Genomic DNA, 8,594 nt, shown 5'->3' on the forward strand with positions numbered 1-8,594 from the left:
AAGATTTGAAGTGTGAAGGCAATAGGATCTGGAAATTAAACAGGGAGTGCCTACGATCAGACTCTTTCGAGCTCACGAACACTGATTTCTCAACGATCAAGTAACAACTGATGCAGATACTTGACCTCTCAAGAACATATTAAGATTAAATTGCAAAGTCCATTAGAGACACCCAAGAGCCCTCTGGGGTTATTATGGCATTACACAATGTCTCTGGTCCTGAATGCAAAAAACAAAAATAGCAGCAGATTATCTGGTGTTATATGAAGTAATAAATCATCTGTAACTTTCATAATGCTCTCTTATATGTTCAACCCAAAATCATTCAAAAATGATTACAGAATAATAACTTCGTCAGCACCTGGTTGGGATTAGGATTAGTTTACACATCTTCCTGGTCCATAATGAACAATGAGTTTCCCAAGATCACATAACAAACAAATGATATGGATACTTTGCTTGCATTGCCTCTGTTTAGATTGAATTACAAAACGCTTGATATCTGATGTTCAGGTGACCGCTGTTTGTCCTTCTGGCTGTTGAACGATGATACTGAGGCCCTCGAGGCAATTCAGACACTCCTCCTGAGGGGTGAAGTGTATCAGGACACCTTGGAAAGTGAATGAGCTGCCCGAGTCAGGGCATGACACCAGGGTGCTGCCAGTCTTGTTAGACGGGGTTAATCAGTCAAAGTACTTGTTGATCCTGTTTCAGAACAATGCTGAGCTTTACTTTGTGTTTTTGTTCTTCTGTGTTCTACGTTCATTCATTTTTTTCTCCTCCTATTTCAGATACAATAGTGCAACTTGTCAACTTGTAGCCATGTGGCTGTTCCTCTGAGATTATCCAACACAGTATTAAATGTTAAACGAGTTTATCTTTAATCCTTGAGGTCAGGATTAACAAGGTTAGGGTTTGGTTAAAGTTAAGAGTTCAAGTGTCTAGACTTCTCAAAGGTTATTGGTCAATCGAGCGACATGTGTTCATTACTTCATCTTTACATACTTACACTGGGTTTTCCAAATGTAGTAAAATGCGCTAACTAATAAAGAGCTACTAGAGCTGTCATTTAGAGTGCAAGTTTATGTAGTGAGTGTGGGCTGGCATCGCTCTTTCAACATCTCTCGATAAAACAATTCCTGTCATTGGGCTGTCCTCAATGGGCAAAGTCAGAGACAATATTTATGCTTGGCAGGACTGTTCAGTCACACTCACAGTACACGCAATCCATCAGCAGTGCTGCTCATCACTTCTGTCCACAGTCATGGCGAACTTTCCAGGGGCAAATAGCTGCTGTGCTGCTGTGCACTCTGGACAGCAGGATCACCGCCAGCGCTCTGGCCTCTCATTTATTCAATAATTAATGTTCGTATAGGTAGTGAGACGTGAGGTCTCCTGGATGGTGAGGGTGTGGTGTTCAGCAAAAGTTAATAGACACAAAAGGACATTTATTCAAATACTGTACATTCAGGGAGACATTATTTATTTATATTTTATGCCACTTAATATTCTGCAGAGGACTTAACTTTTTGTGTTTTTGTTTCACTCAAATTTCATTTTAAAGAAAGATGAACAGTAAAAACTCTTGAGTCATCTCTCATTGTTAAGCCACACTTACCTATGAAGCATTCAACCATAAAAAGAGTGATGAATCTAGATTTGATGCTTTTGGTTCAAATTGTTCTCAATATGTACAGGGAGTGCAGAATTATTAGGCAAGTTGTATTTTTGAGGAATAACTTTATTATTGAACAACAACCATGTTCTCAATGAACCCAAAAAACTCATTAATATCAAAGCTGAATGTTTTTGGAAGTAGTTTTTAGTTTGTTTTTAGTTTTAGCTATTTTAGGGGGATATCTGTGTGTGCAGGTGACTATTACTGTGCATAATTATTAGGCAACTTAACAAAAAACAAATATATACCCATTTCAATTATTTATTTTTACCAGTGAAACCAATATAACATCTCCACATTCACAAATATACATTTCTGACATTCAAAAACAAAACAAAAACAAAACAGCGACCAATATAGCCACGTTTCTTTGCAAGGACACTCAAAAGCCTGCCATCCATGGATTCTGTCAGTGTTTTGATCTGTTCACCATCAACATTGCGTGCAGCAGCAACCACAGCCTCCCAGACACTGTTCAGAGAGGTGTACTGTTTTCCCTCCTTGTAAATCTTACATTTGATGATGGACCACAGGTTCTCAATGGGGTTCAGATCAGGTGAACAAGGTGGCCATGTCATTAGTTTTTCTTCTTTTATACCCTTTCTTGCCAGCCACGCTGTGGAGTACTTGGACGCGTGTGATGGAGCATTGTCCTGCATGAAAATCATGTTTTTCTTGAAGGATGCAGACTTCTTCCTGTACCACTGCTTGAAGAAGGTGTCTTCCAGAAACTGGCAGTAGGACTGGGAGTTGAGCTTGACTCCATCCTCAACCCAAAAAGGCCCCACAAGCTCATCTTTGATGATACCAGCCCAAACCAGTACTCCACCTCCACCTTGCTGGCGTCTGAGTCAGACTGGAGCTCTCTGCCCTTTACCAATCCAGCCACGGGCCCATCCATCTGGCCCATCAAGACTCACTCTCATTTCATCAGTCCATAAAACCTTAGAAAAATCAGTCTTGAGATATTTCTTGGCCCAGTCTTGACGTTTCAGCTTGTGTGTCTTGTTCAGTGGTGGTCGTCTTTCAGCCTTTCTTACCTTGGCCATGTCTCTGAGTATTGCACACCTTGTGCTTTTGGGCATTCCAGTGATGTTGCAGCTCTGAAATATGGCCAAACTGGTGGCAAGTGGCATCTTGGCAGCTGCACGCTTGACTTTTCTCAGTTCATGGGCAGTTATTTTGCGCTTTGGTTTTTCCACACGCTTCTTGCGACCCTGTTGACTATTTTGAATGAAACGCTTGATTGTTCGATGATCACGCTTCAGAAGCTTTGCAATTTTGAGACTGCTGCATCCCTCTTCAAGATATCTCACTATTTTTGACTTTTCTGAGCCTGTCAAGTCCTTCTTTTGACCCATTTTGCCAAAGGAAAGGACGTTGCCTAATAATTATGCACACCTGATATAGGGTGTTGATGTCATTAGACCACACCCCTTCTCATTACAGAGATGCACATCACCTAATATGCTTAATTGGTAGTAGGCCTTCGAGCCTATATAGCTTGGAGTAAGACAACATGCATGAAGAGGATGATGTGGACAAAATACTCATTTGCCTAATAATTCTGCACTCCCTGTATAGAGGAGGTCATGAGAGAGGTACAACAGTGAGCATCTACAGCCATCTGTGAAGGCTCACAGTGGAGGCTCTGTCAAGGAAGCTTGAAAAACTATTCCTAAAGACTACTTAGAAAATTACAAGAAACAATGCCTAAGAAAGTTCAGGCTATGTTGAAGAATAAAGGTTGTCATATCAAATATTACGTTTCAGGCTTAGAATTGCACAAAATTTGTTTTTGCCTTCAGTGGGTGACTCAAAAGTTTTCCACATTGCTATATATCGTGCCGCACTCTTTCTACCCTATCATCAAGACTGATTTAAGGGCTTGTGTCCCCTTAGAAGTTGACTTGCCCAATGTTGATTAAGTTGCAATAACCACTGTCCAGCTGCTTAAAGTTTCTTGATATTTTGAGTACACTCTGTGCTTTCTCTCTGAATCAAAGCATTTTACTGGACAATGCTGTTTCCCTGGTATTTAATCAGTCAAGCAATGAAATCTGTTTTTTGTTTTTTTTTGGGGGGGGGGGGGGGGATAATTTAGGAATAATTACAGCATAGTGACCAGTTATATTTTTCCCTCTGAAGTTGGGTGCCCTTGAACATGACACCAAATTTCTACCTTCTCTGACCCCATTCTCATCTTGTGAAGGGAGAAAATGGAAAGGAAATTTCCCTATCAAGTGCAATAACAGATCGCTTTACATTACAAGAAGGGTAGACTGATGAATGAGGAGCATGAGCAGTCACTGAGGTAAATGGCTTCATCATCCATTCATGCTCCTCCACAGTGCTGAAAATACTCGTGCCATTACAGTCGGGAACAGAGCGGGACGTTCATAAGAAAGAAAAAAAAGGAGGCTGACAAGGGGGAGGGGGAGATTATTTTACATTTATTATAGTGAGGCAAATTAAAAAGGAGAGGTCATTACTTTTATCTGGCGAGAAGAGAGAGGGGACCTATTCTTAGCTTTTTACCCCTATGACAAGATAGATTACAGTTTTATGTGAGAAAGTTTCAGAACATCAAGCTGACTCTGCCAAACTTCAGTTTCATCAAACACACGCAAAAGAGAAATAAACCTTCTTGGCTTGTCAGATGAATATACTTTTATGGCAGTTATAAAAAAAATCGGGGAGAAAAAAAAAAAGAGTTGATGGCCCTATATTTTTCACTTAACATATTTAGAGCCCCAGGTGGCAGAGGAGTATGCTGACACCACAGAATATAAACTAAGTAAATAAATAAATTTCCCCAAGGGCGACTTTCTCCTCAATATTTTTTATTTGCTTTTTGAGGTTCGAAGTATGTCGCACGCCTTATTGTTCCCTGGAGGTGGATGAATAATGTCAGCAATATTCAGCTTTCATATCTGGGAACATCATAACAAGAGAGCAGACAGCAGTCGGGGGACGGGAAAAAAGCCTTCAATCATGAAGTTCGTCAACAGCAGCTCCTCTTATTAGGATAATGTGATGGCAGTGAAACCCAAATTGTACTAAATAATACTTTACAGGTGTAAATATTAGATTATCACCTTTTTAGGAACTCAGAAGCAGCCAGAAGGTACATTTTACTTCCAGAAATGTTGAAAATAAGAAGCAGTGACAAGAGTCTTCATCCATGTGTGCAGCTCTGTGAGGCTGTGCTTGGAGCAATGATATTATGATAACAGTTTAATAATGGTGATCCTAAGCAGGACCAAAGCAGTTCATTCACAGACCAACACTGACATCCCCAGAGTCATACAGCCTGCAGATTGAAGTGTCAATCAAAACCTAACTTTGTATGTGTCGAGCTGCTTACTCATAAGTGTGTGACTGAGTTCCGGCAAGGTGAATAGGCTGTTTGGGAGAGCGATTGCCGGTGGGTCTGCTGGCTAAGCTCACCTTCACCTTGTCCTGTAGTGTGAACACCTCTAATGCACATGTGCCAAATTTAGCCTCTCCTCTATCCACAGCTCGTGATTCTTATTCAGCCCACAAGCGCTCGCTATCGCTCTCTCTCTACATCTAACAATGATTTGGATGCTGAGATGGTAGCCTGCAAAACAAGCAATAACTAATGAATGTTTCTATTTTTGGCCCAACAGAACTGGTTCCAATGCATCATCATTGTACTTAACATTCAGTCTTGATCGAGACTATGATTTACTGTCAGCGATTTTCATATTAGTTGATAATAACCTTGAGAGAGTGATGGAAATTTTATTTTTACATGAGCCCAGCCAAATTACCATCATCTGCATCATGATTCAAATTTCCTCTGCTGTAGAGAGAGGATGATAGATGGAGCATTGAAGACTGAAGGAACAAACCAGCTTAAAGGCAGACCGAGACACTGGAGAGGTTCGGAGTTTCAGAGTGAGTGCTCGTGTCAGGATGTGACAGTTTGAACATCAGGCTCTCCAAAGGGGCCAGCATCAGCAGGTTAAAACTGAAGGCTGATGAATAAGTGGGAAGGGGGGTTGATTGGATTATTCACATCCATAATGATCACAAACTTCAAACCAACTCAAAAATATTTAAGTACTGACTCTGTAATGGAATGCCTATCTATCCAGAAAGTGCCCCACCTCTCATCCAGTGTCTGTGGGGATAGGCTGACATTGGCTGGATTAATGGGATTTTATTGGGCATCGGCCCTGCTTTTGGAAGGGTAAACACTGCAAACTCAAATTAGAGCATTTGCTACGGTTCAGGGGAGGCTACGTAATGTCTGAAAAAAGAACCCCAGAGACTGAAGCTGAGAATGAAGCGTCAAGTTCACTCGTGGGCCTGCATGTGATTTTTGTTTTTGGTGCTTCTGCTTTCCCACACTGTAATTCAAATCACCACAGTGCTCCAATGGTTTTGGACTGTTACATACTCTTTTTATGATAATTTATGGAATATATAAAACTGCTGAAATACTCCTGCTCCTATGATTTTGAGCATTGTCCCAGTCTATTGTGCTCTTTGTATGCTTGGGCAGTTGCATTAGCTTGCTGTCTGGCTTGTGATCATACCAATTGCTGGATTTTATGAGGGGGAAAACAGTAAACCTGACAGGAGAAAGAGACAGATCTCTTAAAAAGTCTCTTAGAGGCATTTCTTAACAACTGCAGATTCCAAGATCATTAGATCAAACAGCAACCCTCAGATAAGAGGAAATTTATACGGATGTTAAAAAACAACCCAGGAACTACCAGGGTTCAAGTCTGTCATAAACTGGAAACTGCTGGAACACCAGCATCACTGTCCAAACTGAAGAGAGTTTTACATCGCCATGGACTGAGAGGGTACAGACAAAAAAAATAGCTTTTGCTCCAAAATCAACACCTTCAAGCTTGCAGACATTTGCAGCGGTGAACATAGAAAAGCCAATTCCTTCCAGAGACAAGTTTTATGGTCCAGCAGGACAAAGATTAAGCTATCTGCCCTAATCCCAAGATGTATGTTTAGAAGCGTAAAGGTGACGATTTCAAACCTAAAAACACGGTACCAGCTGTCAAGCACGGTGGTGGTGGTAGCATCATGTTCTGGGTCTGTTTTACTGTCAGTGGTACTACTACATTGCTCAAAGTAGATGGAACAATGAAGGAGGAGGATTACAATCTCTTCAAATTAATCTCAACTGAACAGCTAGACAGTTAAAACAGGTACAGAGTTGAGTGTTCAAACAGGAAATGATCACAAACATGTTAATCAAAACTGGTTTTGGAATGAATAAATCAGTCTAGCATTAAACTTATGAAATGGTTTTCCCAAAGCCCTGACATCAACTGTATTGAAAATTTGTGGATTATGCTTAATAGCCAGGTCCATGCCAGGAAACCAACCACTTTATTCTTTCAAGAAGAGTGGTTGATCTACATGTGAGTGTATGTAAACCTCTGCCTACAACTGTAAAGCTGCATGGTTGTAATTTGGAGAGATGAGTCAGGCGTCTCAGCTGGTAGTGGCTCTGTCAGACTGTTAGAGATATCACCGAATATGCACAGCACACCACAGCTTTTTGTCTGTGGTCTGTCCATTTTTGATTGCATTATGTAGGAAAACATCTGATAAGATCGCAGCCTGTGGAAATGGGCTCAAATGGCACTGCACAGTGAAAATAACAAATCCACTATCTGATACTGCAACAGCCGGCAGACATCTGCAGACCTTTTCATGCTGATTGTGTTTGTCTTTCTTGTGCTCCTTTTCACCCCCTACCTCAAAAATATTTACCTAGCTCGTGTGATTTGTTTTGGACATGGGCTTGCATGTCTCTCTCAGCTCCTATTGAGAGTGATGTACACACAACTTATCTTACAAATGCAGAAGAAGAAGCAAACAAATTCGAAGAATTTCCCATTTGGAAATGTAAACACAGATGCAACAATGGGGACCTGAGGTATTTGATGATTAGTTACAAATAAGACAAATTTGGCTCTTTTGATACGTCTTTCTTTGGGTAACAAAGATTTTACTATTCAAGATGCATAGCTGAATTATATGTAGGATTATTATGAAAACTCTGTTATCTCTGATGTAGGGGATTTCAAGCTGCATTAGTGTAAATCTCCTATTATGCACTCCATCAGCTTCTTTTCTAAAGCCTATAAGCTGTGTTAAAGCTACAATCACTTGCATATTTGCCTTTTAACAATATCTCAGTTTACATTAGCTTATAAGAGGACAAAACATACAAAGAGACATGTTTTTCGAGACATTTGACCAAAGAGTGAGAATACTAAATTAATTTCATTTAAAAACAAGCGATTAAAATATTTGCTGCTTGATTGGCTAAACACTGAAATTTAGCATGACTAAAGATCTGAAAACTCTCATGATTATTTTGTCAAAAGGTTTCTTCTTATAGAACATACATCACCAAATGTTTTTGACTGCTTAGTATAGATGTGGATAGATGTATAGATGTGACTGGCATAACACCCACACAGTAATGTCAAAAGTCTTTTTTTGCAGATTTAAGGTCATGCCAAAGCATCTCAATTAGATTTTAGTTCATGCTAGCTGGGCCCACGTCCTCAATTTAGGTTTGACAGCATTTTAGTAGATAATGAATGACATGAATTAAGCTGCGGTTTGGGGAAGGCCTCCAAAGGGACTGGCGGCGGCTCCCAGGCCTAGCAGATTCCCATGTACTAAATTGAAGTGAAGAAGTTAAAGAATTGGAAAGGGGAAGGTGGGTGGGGCACGTAAACCAGAATGAAAAGCTTGTAGAACTGGGGGAACATATATAGATAAGAACCGGAAGGAGCATGTTTGGAGACGTGGTCCCGCTTCTGAAATTTTGGTTCACATAAGGGCACTGTATAGATGTGGTTTAATAGTTCATTCACTCATTAAGGCCAGGCAGTCTAGACTT

This window comes from Astatotilapia calliptera, chromosome 10, assembly GCF_964374335.1.
Source record: "Astatotilapia calliptera chromosome 10, fAstCal68.1, whole genome shotgun sequence".
In the NCBI taxonomy this organism is placed as follows: Eukaryota; Metazoa; Chordata; class Actinopteri; order Cichliformes; family Cichlidae; genus Astatotilapia; species Astatotilapia calliptera.